We start from the raw sequence: 26,675 nt of genomic DNA, 5'->3' as shown, positions 1-26,675 counted from the left end.
CTAGACCAGTTGTTCTCAAGCTTGCACATTCATCAGAATTACTTGGAAGGCTCATTATAACACTGATTCCTTGGCCCTAGTCCCGAAAGACTCGAGTATTCTGAGGTAGGGATAGAACATTTTCACTTGTAACTAGTTCCCAGGTTATGCTAATGTTGAAAGCCCCCTTCCTCACTCTGAGAAGCCCTGGGCAAGGGCCCTCTGCCTTGCTATATAGTTTGGACTGGATCCCTTCTTCATTGAACATAGCCACTAAGGCTGACATTGCCATTCACCATCATCATGGGAGTTTCCAAGCCTTCCCTCCTGTGTTGCTACTGACAAATCCGGAGCCATCTAAATTCTGATCCCTGTATATTACTTTCAGCTAACAGTGCCCAGCATTGTCAAATCAGCTCAGCATACTTTAGCGTGTTTTACCTTCTCTATATGTGAGCTTGTTTTAGGCAACAACAGTGTCTCTATCATCTTCATATCGCCCATGCCTGGCACATAGGGAGAATCCAGAGCAAAGTGCTTGACTGATGATTTTCTTCCTAGAATTTTACAAAAATATTTCATTGTTCTTAGTATTCTGAGAAGAGGGACTATTAACAAGTAACTCCATATAGAGGAAACAGATTTACCTAATTTTCACACCTTCCTTCAAATTTACCCATGTGCATTTTCCCTGTTGAACGTTCCTTCTGTGTGTACTCAATTGCTGAACATACACACAGTTGATATGTATTTATTGACTGTTTTGATAGATATGTATTTGTTGAGAGACCTGGCACCACACCTCCTATACTAGAAGAGATTCCTATAAGGAGTTCATTTTCTCCTAAGGGATGGGTTCAAGTTTGTTTGGAACTGATACAGAAAATCAAATGTTTAGTCTAATTAAACACATTCACTCTTAACACTGCAGTTTTCCATGATAAAACACAGTTGTCTGCTGAAAACTATATAGCAAGGGATTGCACACAAGTTGCACGTAAGGCAAAAAAAATGCCATTAAATAATTTATTTTTTTCTATTACATAATTAATGACAAGATCCACAGAGACCACATGGATCACTGTGAATCTTGTAAAGGAGTTCTATCTTTCATCCCTTCATATCAATATCAAAGTGTGCTCTTACATCCAAATCCATAATAATAATCTGAAAAACACCAGAAGGAGACTTAGCTGTATACAACATCAGCTGTAAGATTTCATCCAGGGAACACGTTACTAACTTTACTTTCCTTTTCTTGTACAGCTGAAGGGGCATGTCAAACCCACTTTGCATACAGGATGATAATATTGTACACACCTAGAAGCAAAGGCGTGGACCTGTACACAGAAGAAAACTAGGGCAAGGTAAGTGATAAACATGGTGATAGAACTGTGATCACCTTCCTTAAAAGGAAGATACATCTCTGAGAGCAATGCCGGGTGTTGAATAGATGGACCATCATTCCATCATCCACTACTGCCAAGTCCTTCTGTTTCACCTAGACCGTATTGCAGCTGAATACATCTTATGAGTTATATAGCAGTTTCTTAAAGATGAAATTCTGTGTTGCAACAGGCCAAATGTGTTTGCTGTAGGCCCATCTGTCTCAGTAGTGCTTGTTCACACACTAGCTATTTTTTCATACTTAAGGCTATTTATTGCACATAAATACCCCAAAGCACAAATAACAGGCAAGAATATTTTAGACAAATCCATGACATATATCAAAGTATTCAAAGAAAAGCAAATAAGTGGGCAGAACTCTCTGTTGAGTGTCAATAACTTGTACACTTACCAAAAATTTAGTGGATGGCAATCCAAAGCTTTTAGTTCTCTTAAATCAAGGTGGTAGTGTGATGGATTAGGTATAAATCTGAATATGACACTCTTTCCAATGGGGCAAGATATTTGCCTTAGAAAGTGTGAAATCCCAAATATATCCAAATTTTACCCAGATAAGGACTGAAAACATAAAATCATAGAATACCAGGATTGGAAGGGACATCAGAATTCATTGAATATAGACCTCCTATTGATGTTTAAGACCCTTTTAAAGTATTGAGACTTACGAGTTTTTCTAGCATTTGGTTGACTATTTCTTGTGATGGAGGGACCTTCCTGAGACTATATTATGCTGTGTTCATTTTCTGACTGGACTGTTTGATCATTCACACATCTATGCTATGTTGGAACAATTTAATCACTTAAGCTATTCATATTGATTAAATGCTTCTGGTGTCCCAGGAATTGTTCTAGGAACTGAGATGTTTCCTGTACCATTAAGTATTCTTTTATTTAGAAGTACCAAACTCAGACCAACCAACCCAAATGCATTCTTTAAGCAAAAAGATTTAAGTAAAAATCTCATATTAGTGAAAAATCCATGAGCGGATCTGATTTTGATGTGATTGGATTCTGGAGCTCAAATGACTTCATTAGAAGGAGGTTTTCATTTCTTTGCTCTATTTTCTCTATGCTGACTTCATTCGCAAGCAGGCTTTCAACCTTGCGATGATAAAATTGCAGACATAGGTCAGGATCATATAGTCTCAATCTTCCTGTAACTTTTCAGTTTGCCATCTGAAACCGGAATAAGTATAATTCTTCCTTTATATGACAGACTTCAACTATGATGTTTCTCTTTGAGTCTTTTGCTTTCCAAAGTGATTTCTCCATTCTTTCTATCTGTCCATAGAGATTATAGAGTTCTTTATGTCTAGTGCTTACTAAACATTTGAGTGGACAAGTGAATGAATGAATGAATGAACACTTTTTCCATGCTAATATATGAATCATTTGGGGATCAAGTTTAATTGTGCTTAAAAGTTAACATACTCCCTACAATGTCACTACTCTGTTTCCAGTTACATAAGCAGACAAGCAAAAGCGGCAGCAAAATGTCACAATGCAGTGCATGAGGAGCTGTAATAAAGGGCACAGCAAAGCTTGTGAATACCTTCACTTGAAGGCCTTAATTAAATACTTGAGAAGTTTTCTGACCAGAGTATGTCATTTACTGCAGACTAGTAACAGATGGTGATGAGTACATTTATAGGTAAATTAGAAAAAAAAAATGTGTTTACAAAGTTACATTTTCATCAGATTTTTATGCTTTTAAATTTATATCCCCAATGAAATGAGCAGTACTCAAACTATAGTACAGTGAATAGTGCCTTTTATTAATGTTTTTGTTCATTTCCTCTGATTTCCTTTTTTTAAAAAAAAAAGATAAAACTGTGATCAAAACATAATTGCAATTATATCTAGCACTGGAGCTATGTGGTAAGATCCACATAGTCCTTGCCTCAGAGAATAGCATAAATTAAATAAATAGGGAGTGCTTCATATTACAATGTTGGGAATAAGGAAGCACAAGTTTACTATGAGAGCCCCTTACAGAGTCTGTGGGGAAGGTGGGGTTAGAGAAAACGTTTTAGAGGAGCTGATAGCTGAGGGCAGAAGAATTTATAGATATTAGACAGGTAAAGAAAAGTGACCTACTCATTATTATGACTGGTTTATAGTCATGGTATGGAATTAAGCAAAAGGGCCCTGGGTTTCTATTCCTCATCCTTCATGACATCATCCTTCATGACATATCTTGGACTAAACCATGCTCTGTTGGTTTCATCCATTGGTATAAATGATATCCAGTTGATTGCAGACCATGCATTCCTCTGGTAACAGCACAAATATAGAAAACAGCCTACCTTTTTTTGTCCCATACCTCCTGCCTCTGGCCTCCTAACTACCACTGTCAGTGTAGGAAGGGGCATGTGATTTGGCTGGGCCAATCAGAGCACTGCATTGTGTTCACCATAGTGATTGTTTACGGTAAGTGGGTGACCCAATCTTGACCTATGAGTCTCAATTTTAGAACTTTTTATGGTACCACTGTGAGGACCGTACTTTCTTCTCTCTTAGGGTGCTAAGCTGGCTGGTTGGAAGCCTGGTGTGGGTGGCCATCTTTGCACCATTTGGCAAATGTTTGACTGTGAGGCCTGATGATATAGATGTGTGCAGATGTGAACAAGGAGAGAGAGACAGAATAATGATTGTGTAATTTGAGGACCTGTATCTAGCTGTGCCTGCTGAAGAAGCTCAGTGTTTGAGAATTTTACGTATGCCAGCCTATATGTTCCTCATTCTACTTGAGCCAGTTGAGTTGGGTTCCAGGCATATTTCACCAGTGTATCCTGCTCAGTACATTTGATTACTTTGGTTATGGTCTCAGCCAGTACTCAGGAATGCAATAATAACTAGCACATTTTTATTCTAATTGAGAGAATACAGGTCTCAAAGAAATAAGGCACTTCATGGAAGCCTGGTCTGTGGTCAGCTGGACTGGACTGTGGTCCATTGGATAGTGAAAAGTGTTTTCTTTCCAGTTTCACAGCAGGGGCATTTGAACTTCAGTTCCATCACTTGTTTTAGTGTGACTGAGCAAATCGTTGAGTATCTGCAGATTAGTTTTTGAAAAAAGATTGCTCTATGCATCGTATTTATGATCTGAGTTTCTGTGAATAATCTGTGAATATCATAAGATCATATTAATAGAGCATTAACAGCACTGCCTCTGGCATTCAACCACTTATCGAGGCGTTTCATTACTCAGAAGGAAGCCCTCAAGAACTATTGGAAGATCTCCTGTGGTTATAGTACTCCAGCTTACAGAGGGGTCCTTTGCAGATACTGAGACCTCCCAAGTGGACCAAAGATAAGAAGTAACCAGTGGTGGGATAAACAAAAACTGTATACCATCTTTTGTGTCACTGTTAGAGGAAGCCTCAAACAGTACAGCTTAAGCTGAAATATTTAACAGATATTTTAGTACATCATATAATTTAATCTTTATTATACTTTACTCTTCTAAACAACAATAATTAACTGGGCTTTACTAAGTACTTATCCTCTGTCAGCACTATAAATTAGTCCTTTACATTAATTAATTCATTTTATCTTTGTGACAATCTATATAGTGTTATTATATGTTATTAATCAAATTTCATAGATGAAGTCTCAGAAAGGTTAAGCAACTTGTTCAAAGTTACATGGCTAATAAGAGGCAGAGCTGGAATACCAATCCAGGCACTTGATTCTCAGGGTTGTACTCTGTACCATATTCCTTGCCTCAAATTATCATATGGTCTCATGGAGTTCATTTTGGTTGGATTTGATGGCAAGGTATCGTGGACATTAACATGCACAATTTTTCTTTAGTGGCTGAAGTTTTGTTTTTTTTTTCCCTGGCTCAGAATGGTCGGGTCTGGCTCCTTTGAGAGTCTTCTTCAAGGAGAATCCTCAGGCACACATGCAGAAAGATTTCTAAGGAATGCAAGTGTTATGATTAAGTCCTACCTGTTGATTACACATGATCTGGCATGTGTGAATCTCAAGCCTGGATCCAGTTGGAGCCCTTGCTAAGCAATTTATGGACTTTGGGTGGAGAAGAAACACATATCAGTATCTACATTGTGCTCAGATAAGCCTCTTTTCAAACTGATAAATAAAAAGTGTATAGGAAATATCTTGTTAATTGGGTTTATAGAGGTGTCACCCCTTCACTCGGAATGCTAGTAATTTCTGGTCTTGACCACTGTTTTCCTCAGTATGAACACAGGCCAGACCTTTCTGACTAATGCTAGGATTAACTAGTTGATCCTAGTGTTTTTCTGCATGGAAGTGTGTTATGTGTTGACACTCACTAGCGCATAGAAACATGGCTGAAGGTTGATGGAGGCATTTTCCCTCCCTTGGCACGCCCTTCCAGACCTATTTAAACCATACCACCTTACAAAATCTTACTGCATCAGCAGAATCTGCTCTAACCCTTCTGGCTTCCAAGTGTTTTTCTGTCTCACTTTAGAGTGACTGTAGCCTAATCAGCGTTTGTAGCTCAATCCGGATTTCTCAAGCTCAGTACAGTAGATATTTGGGCTGGATAATTTTTTTTTTTTTTTGTGAGGGCTCTTCTGTGCTTTCTGGAGAAGGCAATGGCACCCCACTCCAGTACTCTTGCCTGGAAAATCCCATGGACAGAGGAGCCTGGTAGGCTACAGTCCATGGGGTTGGTAAGAGTCGGACACGACTGAGCAACTTCACTTTCACTTTTCCCTTTCATGCACCGGAGAAGGAAATGGCAACCCACTCCAGTGTTCTTGCCTGGAGAATCCCAGGGATGGGGGAGCCTGGTGGGCTGCTGTCTATGGGGCCGCACAGAGTCGGACACGACTGAAGCGACTTAGCAGCTTCTGTGCTTTCAAGGCTGTTTAGCTGCGCCTCTGGCTTCTATCCACTAGATGCCAGTAGCACACCCCTTGCCCCTAACCCCGCCCCCCCCATCCTCTACTCGCGCTCCTGAAGACCTCTAGCTGTGACAATCAGAAGTGCCTCCAGACATTGCCAAATGTTCTGGGGGAGCAAAATATTCTCTCGTTGGGACCTCCAACCTATGCCAAAAAGTTTTAGTTTAAAATGTTCTGCCATATACGTATAATTTTCTAGTTGTCCTCATTCATGTTTCCTCAACAAGATGGGAGATCTCTGAGACAGAAGTCATGCATTATTCTATCGCTTTGTTCTTTCAAATGTGAAGACAAAGAGAAAAGGAAGGTCAACTATCTCAATACCTGTTGAGCGCCAACCAGTGATTTTTCCAAGTGCGTTGCATATGCCATTCCATCAGTTCTTTCTAGAAGTATTTATTGAGTGCCTACTTAACTGTATGGGCCTTGAGAGGCAACATTCAAATTCCAGCTCATCTGCTTAACGTGACCTTGGGTCACACTTCATCTCTGAGTGTCTCAGTTTTTTTGTCTGTGCAGTGGGGTAGTCATCTCACCCATCCCATGAGGCTCTGAGGATTACATGGATTGAAATGTTCAAAACATTTAGAACAGGATCGGGCAACACATTGTATACATGTCTGCTGAGCATTAACTGTCTCTGTGACTACATGTCCAGCATGGATTTGGTGCTGAGGACTTGGCAATGGACTAGAGGTCTTGTTCTCATGGAGCTTATATTCTAATCTGGTCTCACACAACCTTCATAAAAACTATCTGTAGTAGAATCAGGCCCCATTTCACTGGTGAGGGAAATGTAACTCAGTGAGAGGAAGTAAACTGCTCAAGGTCACACAGCTAGCTACTGGGCCAAGCCGTGAACTCAGCTGTCTCTGGTAACAAAGCCGCATTGAATATTTAATAGATTCTTAATGTACTTGTCGATGTCTAAACTGGATAGGCAATTATTTCCCTTTCCCTTTATTCTTTCCTCTTTTTGTTTTCTCTTTCTTTTCTAAAGACCCTTGAAAACTTTCTTCTAAGATTTACAAGTTCATTTTGTTTCCCATTTCATGTTTGGGTATTTATTTCACTTGTGACCATCCTGCTATCTCTGCTGGTGAATCAATCCCAGTCCTGAGATACATGAAATTTCATTGAAAATGAACTGTCCACAGTGATTCATCTTTGCAGCAAATGGGTAATGTGTACTTTGGGTTTTAAAAATAGAGATGAGTCAAGAAAATCATATGTTTCCTGTTTTAAAAAAAACTTTTCAAAGATTCGGGTGCCCCTCCACCCCTTACCATCAGATTAAACATGGTGACCATAATTGGGGTACACATCCAAAGAGAGCCGAAAATAGCTCATTTCTTTCCAATTTTAACCTGTAGAAATACTATTTATCAAAATAATAATTTCAGCTATTTCTAGCCGTGTTTCACGTCAGCTCAGGGACTCTCCCATGTGTCAATATTCCCCATCCGGGGTTTATCACCGCAGGGAATGTGGTGGGTGGTTGGAGGATCCTCCTTCACTCTTCCTTGCTCTGTCTCTGGACGCGGGTAGCTGAGGCACTCAGGTCATGGACAAGGGCTGCCTTCTTGCTAAGTGGCTGTTGTGTTATTATTTTCCCAGGACTGTGCCCATGTGTATTTACGTGTGTGCCACTTCATAGTGGGTGTGACAGAAGAGCAGCAGCCAGGCTGGTTAGGCTGCAATCTGGAAAGTTGGAGGAAAAATCCCTGTGTTTTGCACCTCTCCAATCCATGCTTCAGCAGGGAAGAACAGCCTGTTTGCTGTTACAGACTCCTTGTCCTTGGCTCATGCTGATGGCAACGAGACAGTGATTTTCAGGTTAATTGGAAAAGAGTTTCTCTTATTTGAATGGAATCTTCTCAAAATGCATCCTGAAAGTACATCCTGGGCAAAACCTTCACTCTTTTGAGGTAAAGGTAAAAGAGATGAAGTTTTCAGAAATTTCCTTGAGTTAAAAACTAGACTGTATAATCATAACTACATCTCTGTTTGGAAAAAAGACTCAGTGCGCAGTGACCTTGTAGGTCTATCTTTGTGAACAAAGAGCTTATCCAGAAGAGCAAAGAAGGAAGGAAGGAGAGAAAGAAGAAAAGAAAGGATGAGAGGAAGAATGACTGCATGAATGACGCTAAAGACCAAATGTGGCAGCTGCATTTCTAGAAGATTCTATCTCCTTTTAGGACTGGTCACCACGCACACTCCAGACTCTGAAATGCCCTCTTGGTTCCGTGTGTCCGTGTCTGCTTCTCTCCTCATGCTGACTGCCAGGTTTGGAAAATCACACCTTAGTTCTGAGTCATGCTTCTTATCCAGGTCCCCAGATCAGCCTTCCTCTTCATCTCCAGAGGGATGCTTGGCATCCGCAGCAGGTGTGTCCCACCACAGTATGGGAGCAGCCATGTGACATGGTGGTTCAGTTATGCGTTTACTCTCATTCTGTGATATAAAGTCTTTAAGGTGGTCTGTCAGCTGCCAAAACTGTTGAGAGAAGAGACAGGCAGTATTGTCCCTACCCCGCCTCACATGAAGAAAACATAATCTTGTCTCTGTCTTTACCCTGCCAAGTCTCGGTATGTATTTGGCACATTTAATATGTTTACTATCAGTTATAACATGAATGATTCTGGATTTCCTACTTCACACACACAGCACAAATACACCAAGAAAATACCAAATTTCCAATTATGAGCAGTCAGTTCTATGAGAAATACACTAACATTTAAAATACAGAAATTTCAGAAGACTGATTTAGAAACAGTACAAACTTGCTCTGCTTCAGGAGAAATAAGACGCTACTGGAAGAAGCTGGGTCTTCCCTGGTGGCTCAGTGGTAAAGAGCCCGCCTGACAGTGCAGGAGATGCAGGTTCGATCCCTGGGTTGGGAAGATCCTCTGGAGAAGGAAATGGCAACCTACTCTAGTGTTCTCGCCTGGGAAATCTCATGGATAGGGGAGCCTGACAGGCTACTGTCCGTGGAGTCACAAAAGAGTTGGACATGACTGAGTGGCTAAATAGTAGCAAGGAGTTGCTAGCGATTGACTGGCAGTGAGCAAGACATTCACAGGGGCAGACAGTTCACCAGCACCAAGCAACCTGCACCGACTCTGAATCTGCCCTTTATTTTCTCATCCCCGTGTCTCTGATGCATCTTTCTTCTCTTTACTTGCTCTTTAGCGATCCAGGTGAAATTCAGTTTCTCCCAAGATGTTTCCTACTGGTTGTCTCTTTCTCTTCACAGAACTACCACTGCATGTTTGGTTGCTTCTGTGGTGATTGCAATGTCCCTCTCTGGAGTTTTCTGTATTTGACACATTAGCCTTGAATCGAGAGACTGGGTCTCATTTGCTTTTCACAGAATCACATTGCCTAGCAGAGTGATGGGAATAGTCATGGTTGCTCCATAAACATTTAAGGAATAAATGGAATGAGTGCCTTGATGTTATATTGGGTTGGCCAGAAGGTTCACTTGGGTGCTTCCATAAGATGTTATGGAAAAACTTGAACTTTTTGGCCAACCCAGTACTTTAAGTGTGAGGGACTGGCATGTAGGCCAAGAACTTAAACATTGACACTCAGAAGATGTGGATTCAAATTCATGCTCTGCCTTGTACCAGTTCTGTGAATTACAGTGGAGGGAGATCATGTAAGTCTTTCCCCAGAAAAACTGAGGGTACCCATGCTTAGCTGTAAGCTCCCTAGGGCCATGTGGACTGCATAAATTGATGTAGGTATTGCAAATTTTGAATTGTACCTTGTGAAGAGATAGTTGTTAATATCTGAGCTAATACTTAATGCTCGGTAGGCCTTCCTGCCTTCCATTTTTCTGTTCTTCCTCATTACGCTAATGCTAACGACAGTTTGGTTTTGGGCATAAGAATGTGCAGTGGGTCTACTGTGCAAGTGCAGATGGATTCTGAATAGCAGGATCAGTGCCTGTTTTCCCTCTGAAACCCGATTCCACTGCGGCCACTGAGACATGGCTGAGAGTTCAGGATTGGGCTACGGGTGCGTGCAATGCCTGTGGAAGAGGAATACAAAACCGGTATGTACACATAGGGATAGATACTGGGCTTCAAATGCACTGCTCTTTGCATAAATAAATTAATCAGTCATCCAGCTCCGTAATTTATTGGCTCCTCAGTACAGTCTTGAATTATTAATCATTAAACTTATGGAATATTCCCTTTTTGTGATTGCCAAAGTATTGATGATTTTTTTTCTGGTTTGGAAAAGACGAAGTTTAGCTTCTCCACAGGGTATTTTTGAGAAATAAAAGGAATAGAGTAAGTGCTAAAAATAATTGTTGAATGAATGAACGTCTAGTTAATCACAGCATCAGGGGCCCTCTGTCACTGGATAGAATATTCTGTGACATCCCTTTTCAAGAGTAATACTGGTAACCTCTAAGTTGAAACAGAAAGTAGGGGGAGGAATTCAGAAATAAACATCTTCACAGAATCCACATATCTAGGATTTTTTAGTGTACATTAGGCCTTATCAGTACTGTTATATTTTATGATATTTGCAGCAGTGATTTAAAAAAAATTAGTTTTAAAAATAGAAATCCAAATACAGAGGGCAGAGAAAAAAACTCTCCATTGCATCAGTATGAAGATTTTTATGGGATTTTTTTTTTTTCTTCTGGCTTCCTGATCTCTTTGAAAACACTCTTCTCTCTACTTATGGGGGAAAAAATACACCTACTAACAGCCTGTAGGAATTATGCAATGTGCTTTGCGCAACTCCCAGTGGCCTCAGGTAACAATGTAAGTGAACCTTATTAGACAGTGTTTTTTTTCACTGTGCATGTGAAAAAATTATTTTTAAATTGAGTTTTTTTTCTTTTGGATTCAGTAAAACTGCTCTCCTTGAATGAAGAGGAGCCACATGAGAAGGAATTAGGGCATGTTACAATTCAGCTGTTTGAGTCAGATGTAAAAAGAAAAAAAATTTTGGCATTTCTGAGGTGGAAAAAGCTAGATCTTCTTTCTCAGGAATCACAAAAATAACTGCTGAAAACCCTCACACTTTCCAAGAGAAACTTCTTTAAAAGTTATGTGTAACTAAAAATAGGGAGATTATAATGGAAGTCAGTGTGCATGAGTATAAAATCCCAGAGCAGCATAGGAGGCGTGGGCTGGAAACTCAGGGTTTGTGATTTTAAATCTGTCGGTAGATTTAAATCTGTTGGCCAGAAGAGCATTTAACCCTGAGTCACCTGTGTTCCTTACCTGATGAATGGAGATCTCAAAGGAGTCTCAACGAAATGAATTTTAAATTTATCATTTGGCATCAAAGGAAAACCCACTAGCTTCACAAAGGAATGATGATACTCTTCTTAAAGGATGGTGAAAAGCTCAGCTTCTGACTGGTAGCTTAGAACAACGTCATGCGTTTCTGAAATGCGAGAGACCTCATCTTTGGGAGCATTTGTTTCAAGACCTGAGATCTTCATTGTGATTGAACCTTGAGAAAGCCCCTAACCCAGCATGTGATAGTGAAAGTGATAGTTGCTCAGTCGTGTCTGACTCTTTGTGACCCCATGGACTGTAGCCCACCAGGCTCCTCTGTCCATAGAATTCTCCAGGCAAGGATACTGGAGTGGGTTGTCAGCTCTCCTCTAGGGAGAGAGACCCAGGGGTCAAGCCCGGGTCTTCTGCATTACAGGCAGATTCTTTACCATCTGAGTGGCCTTCAAATGGGAACAGCAGTGCTTACCCCATCATGACAAAGAACATATGAGGGACTTCCCTGGTGGTCCAGTGGTTAAGACTCTGCCCTTCCAATGCAGGGGATGCGGATTCAATCCCTGGTCAGGAGAGCAGGATCCCATATGTCACTCGACAAAAAACCTCAAGAAACAAAAGCAGAACTAAAGCATTAAAAATCTTAAAAAAAAAAAAAGAATATATGAAAAATTACTAAAGTACTGTCACGTCAGGAACTAGGGGAATGGAAATGGAGCAGAACAGTTTAATGCATACAGGGCTTCTTTGGGGGGTGCTTAAAAACATTCTGGAACTGGTCAGAGGTAATGGTTGTACAACATTGTGAATGTGCTAAATGCTGAAGAACTCCTCTCTAAAATGGTTAATTTGGTGTTATGTGAATTTCACTTCTGTAAGAGAAAAATACATTTATAATTCAAGATAGAAGGAGCTCGCTCAGTGCAAGCATGGTTGCATCACCTCTGGTAGATAGGTGTCGGGTCTTTTAATGATTTTAGGTGGAATGGCTGCTGTTTATAATTCTATTTGTTCAGAAAGACGGCATGAGTAGTGTTCATTGGGAAAGATGCATGGCTGAGCGACAGGCGACATCTAGACATTTGGAAGAGAAGTTATGATTTTGAAAAACCGTGTTTGTTTTACTAACCAATATAATAACTGTGTTCTGACTGATTTTGATTGGCAGAAACAAGACTTAGCAGAGAGAGGGAACAAATGGCTGAGTTGCAGCATGATTGCATGGGGCTTGAAACTTGACCTTCCTGGTATTGATGACGCACAGCCCTTCGGAGGCATCTTGACTCATTCACCTTTCAAAAAGTGTCCTGTTGAAAGGAATGTGGCCTCGGGAAGAATTTAGCATGACTGGAAATTGATAAAAGAGAGCTCAAGCAGCTTGCCCCACCTGCTACGGCAGAATCACCTTGCTCTCAGCCGCCCTTTCCCCAGGGCGCCACCAGCCTTTTGTGGTTTCTATTTCCTCTCCTTTTTCATGTCTACACCCCTCAAGCCCTTAAGTAAAATGGCTAATTTCCTCTTGAACCCCATTCCTTATTTCTTGCTCCCGTGGTCCTTGCGTGCTTAGGAGAAAACATTCTGGATGAGAAATGTCATATCAGGTCAGGACCAGTCAAGGATCCATTTCCTGCAAATACATCATTTGTTTCTAATATAATGATGAGGCTCACACCCAGGATGGTCTCAGTTGCTATGTTCCTCTCCAGGTGGAGCTCCAGACTCTCGGGTGCCAGATGATTAAGCCTCACTTCTAGCAGGGGTTGGAAGCAGCTGCTTCCATATCAAACCTCTTTTTCTCTCAGCCAGTTGCGGCAGAGTCTACACCCAGCTGTGCTGCGAGGTGCCCACTGGCAGCTCTCATGTCTCCCGACAACCTTTCATCTCGATTCTCTATAAACTTTTCTTAATATCTGCTTGTTAAACCTGACAGAATGGCATCAGAACAAAGCTAACCTGGCTGCCGAAATGCTGGCAGCATCATCTGTCAGGCCTTTTTGCTGCTTCCTTTGATAAAGTTTTGCCTGGCTATTATTACAGAGGCCTGGTTGGAGGGTGCTGAGACCTCGGCACAGAAAGGCATCCATCTGATGCGGAAAGCTCAGAAGGTGATGTGGTCCTGGGGTGTATCCTGAGTTAAGTCATCTATTTCTTCTCCCACATTATTCTTCGTGAATACTAAGTCCACCCTCCCCATCTCCACTTATGTAAGTACTTTAGAAACCTTCGAAATAAAACTTTCAAACTTGGTTGTTCTACTTAGAAATTCCAGAAGCAAGATTTTAGGTAGTTTCATAAAATGGTCACATGGATGCGTTGCTTTCTAGGGGTCTCAGAGTATAATTCACATCAGAGTGAGGATGTGAAGTCAGAGCTTCTTACATGAAGAAGAAAACAGCCTTACTTGTGGTACATAGGACGTTTCCATCCTTCCCTGAAACTCAGCTGGTGCTTAAACTGTCATTCTCAGAGATTAGAGGGCTGTCTGAAAGTAGAGAGGCAAGGTCTTCAAATTCAGATTGCAATGGGGAGCCTACTGTCTTCAGACCAGTTCAGAACCATTTCTAAGAACAGCGCATGCCCATTGCCGCTGATGCCAGCTTCAAGGATTTCTCTTCAAGAATGGTTTTCCACCTGTGGTCTTCAGACAGACCTGGTGAAGGTTGGAGAAGAGCCATGGACGCTGCCCTCTAACACTTAGCTAGCGCAATCCTTGCCAGAAGAGTAGGTGCCCCACAAAAGTTGTTGACTTAGAAGTACAGCTGACAAGTTAAATTAGAGGGGGTGGTAGATCAAAAGTGTTCTTCCTTGAGAAGGGCATCCATAATTTAGTTTGCCAGATTTAGCCTTTAAACTTCTGGAGCAGCTTCCGCCCCGCCCACCCCCATCCCCACCACTGGCCAAGAACAGATTACATGGTAGTGTTTATAGAATCTTCATTAGCATAGTCCTCTCACTTTTCTTTATAGCTGAGTTTTCCATATTCACTTATTTTAACCTATGGGAAAGGCAAGCACTAGAAATATTCTTTGTGATCATTCCTGCCCTCGTCCATAGAACATAACTGGTCTTATTCGCAGTTAAACCTCCTTGAATGCCTTTGGCATTACACACCTGGCTGAGGGCATCATAAGAGGCTGAGGAATCAGAGCACTCCTTTTCTTTTATCTCAAGTGTTTCTTTTATATGGTATATATTTACAAGAAGGAAAAAAGACATTCTCTGAAGAACTGTGGGTCATCACTTTGAGAACAATGCTATGGCATAATAGTAGTTAAACTCAGTTCATGTCAATTTCAAGTTCAAGAACAAACAGATGAGCTGCCTGGTTCTTCGCTCCCCCACACCCATACTCTCTCCTCCTCATAAGCCATGCCAGGGAGAGTTCCCATCTCCAGACTTTTCTCCTTATAAGGCGTGGTTTCTGCCATTAAGAAGTCTGCTTGGACATGGAAGACTTCAAGCACTAAATTATGTCTCCTGTTGCCTGCTCACTGGCAGCAATGGTGCCAAGGTCCAAAAGGAGAACTGGGTAGGTGTGTCCTAGTAGGAGACAGTGTTCCTCCTCTAATTGCCTTAAAAGCTTTTGAAGCCATTGTGTGGTGGATCTAAGAAGATTGATCCGGAAGGTGTGAGCTCAGAGCTGCAAGTCAGGAGCTCAGAGTTGTAATTCTCGGGTTCTCAATGACTCATGGCAGGGCCTGAGGCAAACTCACTCATCTTCTCTGTGCATCAATTGATCCTCTGCAAAACCCAGGGAAATCAACACCCAATTGCCTGATGGGGCCTATTATATGGTTTAGACATTAATAATCATGGCAAACAAATTGGATGGAAAGCACCCCCAGAGATTTTACCTCTTAAAGTCTCTACAGACTTTTAGGAAGCTTTGTTAGTCTTATTTCCAAGTCTGCACTTCCTTCTTTGGAGGTCTTTCCAACTGCAGTGAGGAAATTCAGGTTCCCTGATCTTGGTTAAGCACAGATGATTTCCCTTAGGTCTGTGTCTCATGGTGGTTTTGCCAAAGAGATTTTCTCATCTACCACAGACCACTCCCCTCCATGGCCCTGGCTCTGCTTTAGGACCAGATACCATGGAGGACAGAAATACCAACTTCTGTGGCAAGACCACCTGGTTTCCGAGCCCATCTGGGTAAAAGCCTCCTTGTGGTCATGGCAGAGCTGTGGCGTCAACCAAGAAGTGGCATAAAGACATCCTGTTCTGTTGACGGTCTTCTTGCATGTCTGATGAAACAACCCTTTTGGGAATAAAAATGTCAGAATGAAAAACGATGTGTCAATAAGTGGAAATTAAATGAATGTGTTAGTATTAATCTGTTACATTCTACATGTGCTCCTCTGAAGAAGTGGTGTTTATATTCACAGCCAGCTGCAGGCTTCCAGGATGGTAAAGTCAGAAAGGACCCAAGAGAAATTGACCCAGCAGCCCCCACATGGCTTCCATCTCAGCTGGATCCTCCTGCAGCTTTGCTCACTTATTTCCGTTGTTGAAAAGAGTACAGTGCCTAAGTATTCCAGTTTCTGGGTGTACTGGCCTCTGTTCTCTGTCTTCCGTATTTCAGGTCTCTTGAGTCCTGAAGCATATTTCTGTCTCATCTACTTAACTCTGCTGTTAAATCTCTACCACCATGCCTGTCTCTTCAGCTCACCAGATTTCACACTCATTTGCCAGTGGCTGTGAAAGGAAATGACAGCAGAATTTCTCATGGACCTGGCTCCCAGCCAGCATGGAAAACGTACTGAGTTGATGTCTCCCAGAGCCCTGTCTTTAGCTCAGGTGTCCCCATTTCATTGGGCTCAGCAGATTTCCTACATCTGTGGTGTTTGAATGACATTGTAAAGAGTTCAATCTGGAGACTCGTTTTCCCCTTCTGCGTCCCCATTCCACGTTTAAGCCAACGAACCTCCCCATAGGTGGAAGAACGAAAAAGTGCAGATTGTATCAGTCCTGCTTTTAGCAGTGCCCTGTGGAATAAGACCCCTCCTGCTCAGCATTCCCTCTACTGCTTTTGAGGTGTGAACAGACGAGCAGGATCCATGAGCTGACAGCCAGGCTGTGTGAGCACCAGAGATGGTGAGCAGAACTCCGTTCATGGCTTAGAGCCTTGGAAGGAAACAATGGGATACAGGCATTCCATTCTCCTTCATTCATTTACTTAGTCTTTCTTTCACCCAGCTTTTATGTGCTGTGCACCAGATTGGCTGTTGAGATATGAGAGCTGGCATTTCTTGAAGGCCTGTCATAGAACAGAGCCTGGGCTAAGTGAGGTCTTCCACAAGCTGAGAGACAGTCCTGTGGTTTTCTCCGCTTTAAGAAGAGACAATTGACATGCAGAGATATTAAGTAACATTGCACAGTCTGCAAGTGATGGAACCAGGATTTGAATGCAGATGGTCTCACTCGAAGTCCTGTGTTCTTAGCAGCTACATTGCGCTGCTTGAATGCAGGGATCTTTACTAGACATTGTGGGAGATACCAGGACAGTTCCTATTCTCCAACAGTTAATGATAAAGAGGGAACAAACACTTGCTGCACTGCCACTGATGCAGTATAGTCTTGGCGATGTTGCTTCTCCGTGCCTCAGTTTCCCCATGCTTAAAATGGATGTGATAATAATTCCTATTTCTTAGGTTTATTTTGAGGGTTGAATATGTTAAAATATGCAAAATAGGACAGTGCTCTGATCACATGAGAGTTATTAGCTATTAATAGTGTTATTCATTTATTTAGCATAAATGAATAACAGTGTTCATTGTGCAATTGTGGAGTAGTGAATACTATGTTGGGCTTCCCTGGTGTCTCGATTGTAAAGAACTTGTCTGTCAGTGCAGGAGATAAGGGTTTGATCACTGGGTCGGAAAGAGCCTCTGGAGGAGGACATGGTAACCCACTCCAGTATTCTTGCCTGGGAAATCCAGCCTGGCAGGCTACAGTCCATGGGGTTGCAAGAGTTGAACATGACTTAGCAACTGAACAACAACAACAAGATACTATGTTAATCACTTGGGGATTAATAGTGAATAGGATGGATAGTCTGTGTCCCCTTTTATTTCTTCATTTAAGTGAAGATGACCCAAACGGTGATTCTAACAGGAAGGAAGTAAAGCCCTATAAGACAGTACTCATACCTGCTTGAGACAGAGTAAAGAATGGTGAGATAATCCATCCTCACTCCCAAGAACATAGGAGTCTCCTGAAGATTAACTTGAGGAGAAGGGAGCAGAGAGAATGCTGTAGTTGGAGTAGAGACGGTTGCTTGGAAGTTGCTAAGGCAGAAGGGACCAAAGGTGAGGCACGAGCAGCTCAGGGACTCCAGAGGCCATCTTGTCTTCCCCATTTCTCTAGTGGGCCACCCCAAAACTGTCCTGAAAAATCCTGGATAGATTCGCCCATCCTCTGTGATTGGAAAAGGGGAAAGATAGAGTCACTGAGACTCTTTGGTAAGCCCCTTCTATTTTATGTTGTGGATGAACTCCATTGAGTAAAGGACATCAATTTTCTCTGGGCTTTCAACACAGAGAATATGTTGTGTAAACAAGGGGAGGCCACAGGAATTTAGGAGGAAATGGGATTCTGTAGACTTATTTGCTTTGTTCCAGGAACATGCTATGTACAGGGACAAAAGTGCAGGCAGGAACAGCCTCTGTCCTCAGCGAACTCGAACCCTTTCCTTCTCCACTTTGATCACCCTAGAGACGTAGTAACTCCACTCCTCGGTCTTAAAGATAATATTGCCATGGACACTATTTGGTCCCCTTTATTCCTCCCAAATTCAATTAGTTAGAGACTGAGACTTATGTAACTGCTTTGATTCCGAAAGAAGTGTTCCCAAGCAGGAGATAGAAGTGGGATTTGAAAACTCCTTTGAAAATCATGAAACATTTGTCTTGGTTTTGCTGGTGGTAAAAATCCTGGAGTATGACCGAGTTGCCCAGAAATGATGAGATGATCACTTATTCTTCTTACATCCCTGCAATGACATGTCCTTTAGTTTCTGCAAAGAGCAAACAGAGATATAGGGCCACAGGAGTCTCAGACAGGGCCACTGCCACCAGCATGTCCTGCCTCCTCCCCTCCAAATTCCTTTCCACACTGGAAATGGGCTTCCTTTTCAGATTGCAAAATAATAGGGTCTCTCTGCTTTTTTCTACCCAGAGCACCATTTTCTGCCTCCCACAGCTTTCTTTGTTTGGAACTGTTCATTCTTGGCAGTGATATTCTTAAACCAGGGAAGAATGAGGAAATTTCACTGTCTTGGTGAAATTACCTCATTTAGGAATAATTGGTATTCACAGAAGAGATGCACATTTTCATCCACCTAGTAATGAACAAATTAACAAGACACCTACTGAGTTGTGTTAACAAAATTACCAAATGTAAAAGGAACTAATTACTCTCCACTTCATCCAGACAAACTCAAAACTGCATTCATAATGGGTTTTGTGGCTGACTTGATGTCGACTGCAGAGAAAGGAAATAAACAGGTGCCTGGTGATCAAAGACTCTGCCCTTGGTGATAGTTTTGGAGGGGGTGGCTGCTTCTCAAGAAGGCCCAGATTGCTTCTGGAAGCCTTTCTTCCTTGCTGGTGCAGATGTTTATAACATGCATGCTTTCTTTTCAGAGATAACTGATTGCTATCCATTAAACAGCAACCAAAGCATGCAGAGATGAATTTCAGAAACAAGTCATCTTTTGCGAAGCAATGTAGGCAGCAGACTGCCTCTCTGATTATGGGGTCAGCTAGCCAAATTCACAAGGGACCCCTGGCCCAGTGCCTGAAAGAATTTAGACTGGGGGGGAAGATTTCTGATAAAAGTAGAGTTCCCCGACGTGTATTGGACTTTTGGTGTTTACTCATACTGAATGCTTCTTTTTTGGAGGATGTTTGAAATAGGCTGGTGGCAGGGTTTCAGCCTAGACAATTGTTTGGCCCTGCTTTCCTAAATTAAATCTAATTGCATGTGATAAATATGTTTTCATTAGAATTTACAGTAAGGCTCCAGAGGAATTCAAAGTAATTTTTTGGACTATTTAGTTTCAACTAAAGAGCTCAGCAATTCAAATGGGAAATACAAGAAAAAATAGGTTATTATACAGGTTAAGATGAAGTAGTACATGAAAAGAGTTTTTAGTCATTGCACACATTCATTTGTGCATTCATCCATTCAACAAGTATTATTGATTGGCTGATATGTGCCCGTAAAGTTCTAAACGCTGGGGATAAGACAAGAAACAAGTTCTAAACGCTGGGGATAAGACAAGAAACAAGTGAAAAAATGCTCTTCACTCAACGTAAATTCTGGGAAGTAAAGAGATGATAAAGAAAAAAATAGAAAAAGAAAAAAGAGAACTTCTAAGAGTGATAATTATTGGATTTGTTCAGGTTCTGAACAAACTTGTTGGCCAACCCAATAGTATGAAGTAAAGGAAACTGGTGGTGTGATGGAGTGATAGGATGGGGGAACAGCCAACATCATGAAGTGAGATGGTCAGCAGAGGGTTGGAGATGTGTTCTTCAGGTCAACCTAACTTTTGCCAGCCTAGATTTCACAAGAGAACCAGTTTGAAGAACCAGTTTCCAAAGTCTTTACCAGTACAGAGTCTTTGATTAGATTTTCTGCACTTGATTCTGTTTTCATTGCTCAGCGACATGTTCTGAGGTACTGATTGTCCTTCATTTCTGCACTTTGTAGTAAATTTCCCTCTACCACTATAAGGGGAGGCACTCTTCATCTGCTTCTGGGAAGTCAGTGAGGTCACTTCATTGAAAGCTTCCCATTTTGCTAAATGGGGACATATTGCGTGGATCTCAGCATTAAAACAGACATACCTGAGCTTGGAGTAAGTGTGAGTGGAAACAGAATCTGGAATTCTAGGAAGAAATTTCTGAGTTCCCACCACATAAACACACACCGTCAGGGGGGGAATATGGTGGGTAGGAATATGGTGGGCCTGTGGACTGGGAATCAAGCCCTATGCATTGAGAGTCAGAAGAGCTCAGTGAATGTTGGTTGGTTGTATTAGTAAATGAATGAATAATGGAATGAATGAATAAATGGAATCAATCTATAGTTCTTGGAAATGTTATCAGGCATTAGGGGATGGAATTGAAATATGCCAATAGAAAAGCCAATACCACACATATATATGCACGTAACATGCACACACACCTTATACTGAGAATTTTTCCAAAGCAAGAACACCAAGGGCCTTCTCTGAGTTGGCCTGATGTAGTAGGTTTTATATTAACATTTTTCTTCAGGGGAAGTTGCATTTGAGACTTGAGTCGTAGAATGTAACCTCCTATTTCTGAAAATAAGTCAGCTGCCTTCTCTTTTCTGATATAGCTGGGGTCATCCCAAAGTAAACAAATATGAGAACATTAGATCTTCTTTCTAATAAAGCATAGAGATGAAGATAGGAGAAGGTGGTAATATCAAAATGAGAGGACCACTTAGCTATTTGTGACTACTGCAAGGTAGCAGAAAGAGCAACAGATCAAAATCAAGAGTTGACCAGTGGCTTGGATAAGTCAGTTTTTAAAATGTAGAGGTTGTTTTTTTAAAATCAATTTTCGAAGTATATTCTACTGAGAGTAGAATACACTACATCTTTATGCCTCCCTGTCAGAAGTTCATAATGACACTGGCATTAAAAGGCTCTGAAAGTCTTATAATAAAGATATCTACTACACTTGGTTTGAAAGAATATTTCCAAAACTTTTTTCCTTTTGATGACTGTTAACATGCGATGGAAGTGTTTTTCCAATAAATGTGACCTTAGGATGCTGTTCAAGACTCTGTAGCTGATACCTGTGTACACACACACACACGCACACCCACACCCACACCCACATGCACGCTGAATATCCACATCAACTTCTTTCCCAGCAGAATGTCATTTATTTCCCATTTTCCCTCCATGTAACTGAAGCTCACTGTAACTTCAGTTCATCTCATTTTAAAATGCTTGTCGTAAGAGAAGTCTGCTCCTATTAAAATGCTTGGCAGGAATCACAGCTTCCTAAATATTCTAAAGACCAGTCCTCCCCAACCCCTAATCAGGATTTTAGGTAAGAGCCACAGGCAGAGGGGCACTTATTGCTTGTAGGTCTTCTGCTAATTTTCCTGAAAAGGAGTTACCCAGTCTCTGGTTATTCTTTTGTACATATAGGGAGGGATGTAGGTCAGAGGAATTCGCCTAAGGAGGTGTCATTTGCTAATGTGCACAACCTAGGTGAGGATGGCACCGGGGGAGGCTCTTCTTGATTCTTTTGGCTTTGTGATCTGTATAGCAATCCGCTTTCCCTTCTCCTTCATCATTTTCTGACTTGGTCACCACTGACTCTTCAATTCCAAACACAGTTTCTGGCATGGAGATAATAAGTATTCAGTAAAAAAAAAAAAGTGGTGGAATAAATGAGTGAGTCAGAGGAGGAAGAAAAGAAGGAAGAAAGGGAAGAAGGAAAGGAAGAAAGAGTGGGAAGGAGGGAGGGAGGGAGGAAAGAAGGAAAAAAGAAAGACATAGTCTCTTATATCCCCTACTATTATAATCTGAGTGCTTCCTGCAGATTTTCACAAGCAGCGTTCTCATTTCACACTGTCTTATGCTGTACCCAGAAGGCTTCTGCTCCCACCTGAGTTGAATGCTTGTTTTACTCCCAATTATCTATAGCATCTGCTTTTATAAGCTAGTGGTGGCCACTTGTTACCAGAGACACTTTGGGAATAGCTAAAGGCCAGTCAATAACATGCTGATACTTTTGGAGAGATTCTGTGCCCAACACATAATTGTTGGAAATTTTATTCCATTATTTGGCTTGAAGCACAGCATGTAGTTGTCACAAGGGGACATTTGCTCTGGGGGTGAGTGTGACATTGATAGGATCTAATTTCACACCCAGTACAACAGGATGAAGAGCATCACTGCTTTGCAGACCTTAGGTTTGTCTGCTGCTTGGTGCATTTTTGTTGCCAGACTCTATTTCCTAGCTTGCTCTGCCAAAACTGGCAGGCTAGCAGCTTTTCAAAAAAAAAAAAATGGGCAGAAGATAAAATTTTCTGTAGCATATGATGAAAGATGAGAAAAAATGAAAGCACTCAAATGTCCTTGTACAAATGCAAAGACTATAGGAGATTGGCAAGATGGTAACTGTGCATCTGAGTGAAGGAGGTTATGACTACATTTAAATAAACAAAATCTGCTGAGATCATGTTTGTTGCTAAGATGCCATCCTTAAAAGATAAATACCATAGATGGATTAGAGAAGGGAAAAAAAGATAAAGAGATGCCATCCACATCAAAGTGTTTGTACACATATGAATGGGCTCATACTTGGTGCTTAGCATTGTTGTTTAGTCATTAAGTCATATCCGACTCTTTGCAACCCCATGGATTGTAGCCCACCAGGTTCTTCTGTCCATGGGATTTCTCAGGCAAGAATGCTGGAGTCGGTTGCCATTTCCTTCTCCAGGGTTTCTTCCCAACCTAGGGACTGAACCGTGGTCTCCTGTATTGGCAGGCAGATTCTTTACCATTGAGCCACCAGGAAAGCCCCTCTCTTAGCATTGAGATAAGCACTAAGTTGAGTTGTGGCTTTGAGACAACAGTTTATAAAAGGTATACAACATGTTGCCTACTTTCAGAGTGCTTCCATTATTGTGATAGTTGCTACATTCTTTGAAAAATGTCTAAGACTAGGTTTTACTTCTATTTAAAATCACTGGGACTTAATTTATGCATTAAATATATTAATTGAAGATACAAATAAGCAAAGAATAGATGTAGTTTCAATCCTAAAAGATGTTGTAAACTATGAGAAGATTCACAGATGAATCTCAGACATGGCAGAATGTGGTGCTCACCCAATTAATTGTACCAATACGTTTACTCGGAGTTCAGAGATTGCTTCTCTCTCATATAGTCAAGGCAAGTCTTTTTGGTGGCATTTGAACTGGGCCTTGAACAGCTGGTAAGATTTCAGGTAGAGAAAATATATCTGGGGAACTAATTGCAAAAGGAAGTGAGCAGAGGTGAGAGGGCAGAAGAGACTTCTCTATGGTGAGGGTACTTCTCTGCTCTATTTCCACTGCTGGCGTCGTCATCTCCGCCTGGATACCCAAGTCAGGAGTCTGTGAGTCCTTCATGACTCCTCATTTTCCCTCACTCCCCAAATCTAATGAATCAGTCTTGTTGTTCAGTCACCATGTACGATTCTTTTTGACCCCATGGACTGCAGCACGCCTGGCTTTCCTGTCTGTCACCATCTCCCAGAGTGTGCCCAAGTTCATGTCCATTGCATTGGTGACGCCATCCAACCACCAAGTTCTACTGAATTCACTCCTTATACCGCCAACAGCTTGACCTTCTTCCTCCATCATCAGTGGAACTGCCTTTGTGAAGGGTTAGCACCTTCTTACTTAGATTAGAGCGGAAGCCTTGTTTCCAGATTGTACCATCATAATCAACCCTGTATAGGGCTTCCTGCCAGAAAAATGGTTCTATAACTCAAATTTCATGGTGTCACTCTTGCTTAGAATCTTTCCATGATTCTCTGTTGTCTACAGAATGAAGTCTAAACTCCTTAGCCTGCCATGGATGTCTGCCATGAATTGGCTCCTGCCTACATCTTCAGCTTCATCTGCTACCTCTCCCTTCATGATGGTCTTTTCTTAGTAGGTCATGAGAGATGATCGTAATTCCTCTTGTAAGAAAAAAGCAAAATCAAATAGAAAGGTTAGTTACTTTCTCTTTGCAGGAAAGATTGAGGAGTGAAATGATTGCATACCTGATTTGAAGTCAATAGACATGGATTTGAATTCTGGATTTGACACTTAATAATCGTGTCACTCTGGACACTTAACATAACTTCTATAAGTCTCACAAATTCCTAGTGTAGATTAAACTCAATGATGTAGGCAAAGTGATTAACAAAATTGCTGGGATGTAGTACCCTCTGTACATGCTTAATAAATGGTAGTCAGCTTGTTATCTTTTCCTTTCTTCTTCCCTCTCCTCCCCTCCCCATTCTTCTTCCCTTCTCTCTCCACTTCCCTTCTCCCTCCTCCCTTCCTTCTTCCTACCTTCTCTTCTTTCTTTCTCTCTCTCTTTTCTTTCCTCCTTCAAGTCAGAAAGTCTCCTTAGAGGATCAGGAGCCAGAATCAATGTGTACAAATTGATTTTTGCAATAGATTCCAAATCTATATTGAATGAGATGCATTGCAGAGCCTCAGAACATAAAATGGAAAAACAAGATCAAAAGTAAAATTACACAAATGACTTATACCACCAATACAAAAAGAATGGAAACACCTTTCTACTAGATATTTGTCTATTAGCACTCTATATTTAATGTATAATTAAACATTATTCTTTACTATGAGTGTTGGAGATTGTTTCTATTAAAATTAGCACACCAGCAGTACATTTATTAAGAGTCTAATTTTCCTAACATAGAGCTAATGGGCCATTTTGGTTATTGGACACAATTATCTAAATATAATGCCTAGGACCTATGCACTTTTCAAGTACCTGAAAAAAAGAGGGAGTCTGCAATCTCAGAAGCTCATCTAGTCATAAAAGATATAATTAAAACTGCCAGTAGAACCCAATGCATGGAAAGTTAGTGTAATTGAAGTTCTGACTTGGAGAACTGACATAGGGATTGTGAGATTATGATCTCACTATGGTGTTTTAGACATTTTCAACAGTGCCTGGACAACTTGTAAGAATCCAAAGAAATAAGGTCAAGATATAGGTAATGATTGAATGGTTGAGTACGTCAGGAACAATCTGTTTTGGGGAATATGTATAGACCTATATTTACTTTAAAAGAGAGAGAGAGAAAGGGTTAATGAATGAATTAATCTTCATAACAGCTCTGTGAGTCATATACTATTTTGTTTGTACTAGTTTGTGGAGATAATTGTTTTGTCATCTCTTTTATTGTGTACATCTTTTAAAAACTTTTCTTAATATGTGTTCATCATTGTTGATTTGTTGCACCAGGCATTTTTCGAATGGAAATTTTGGATTATGTAATACAAGTCATGCATCAAGAGTAAAAACTTAATCTCTTAAATATTGGGAAGAGAAAGGTACTGTTGTTGAAGAAAATAGTTGTAATTACTCTTGTAATTAATGAAGGAAAATGTTAGATGTGTTAGATGAAGAATTCAAATTATCTTTAGCTTAAAAATGATCTGACTAGGATAAAAAGTATAAAGGGATTAAAAACTGAGTATGTATTTAGAACAAGTGGGGGAAAGATGCAAGGACTGGAAGAGTTAATTTTAGTGAATATGATTAAGTGTTAATGGAGGAAGAAGTATATTCTAAACGTTAAACAAGAAAGGCCATGGCAATGTGATAAATACAAAATGGCAAAATTCCTGACCATTTATATTTCTAATTTTATTTAAACAAGAAAAACACAGATAAGAAAGTCTACAATTAGAAATTAATGAAGACCTTTTGGGAAAAGAAGAAAAAGTAATTGGCAAAAAATTATCAGCCAAGGCTTGAAATATGGAAAGTTAAGAAACCATATACATCCAAAGGTGAAAGAAGATTGGTATCATTTATGGAGCTGCTTATAATGACTTGTGAAATGTGCCAGTGGATTAGAAACTTTCTAGGCTGAGTGGGGAATGCAAAAGTCTCTCTATTAATACTGGTCTTGTCCAGTAGGTGTGACATCAATGCTTGGTAAAATGGACAGATGATAATGTACATGTTCTAATAGGTCTAAATACTTTATAAGTCACTGTCAGGGAAACTACTCACTAGAAGTAAATTTGGCACTCGTTGAGGACTGTATTGAGTAGCCTTTAGGGACTTATAGTAAATAATAAGATAATAATAACCAACACGGTATGCCAGACACTGTTTTCTAAGTACTACTCATGTATACATTTATTTAATCCTCAAATAGTCCTATGAAGCATATACAACTATTGTTGTTTTAGTTGCTAAGTTGCTGACTCTTTGTGACCCCATGGACTGTAGCCCACCAGGTTCCTCTGTTCATGGGATTTCCTAGGCAAGAATACTGGTGTGGTTTGCCATTTCCTTCTCCAGGGGATCCTCCCGATCCAGGGATCAAAC

General features: G+C 40.9%; 1 long non-coding RNA gene across 5 annotated transcripts in view; it reads left to right on the top strand.

The window, feature by feature from the left end:
* The window catches only part of LOC145511652 (uncharacterized), a 450,792-nt gene that overhangs the window by 356,611 nt on the left and 67,506 nt on the right, over positions 1 to 26,675 (top strand). For 3 of the 5 annotated variants that reach the window (XR_014058028.1, XR_014058026.1, XR_014058029.1), the window contains one exon: positions 1,246 to 3,216. This is a non-coding gene — a long non-coding RNA (uncharacterized LOC145511652). Of the gene's footprint in view, positions 1 to 1,245; positions 3,217 to 26,675 lie in introns of those variants that run through there. The other 2 variants (XR_014058027.1, XR_014058025.1) reach the window with 1 other exon arrangement.

Source organism: Giraffa tippelskirchi, chromosome 6 (assembly GCF_054371585.1).
Source record: "Giraffa tippelskirchi isolate mGirTip1 chromosome 6, T2T-mGirTip1v1.2.pri, whole genome shotgun sequence".
Lineage (NCBI taxonomy): Eukaryota > Metazoa > Chordata > Mammalia > Artiodactyla > Giraffidae > Giraffa > Giraffa tippelskirchi.
This window is presented reverse-complemented; position numbering and strand designations above follow the sequence as displayed.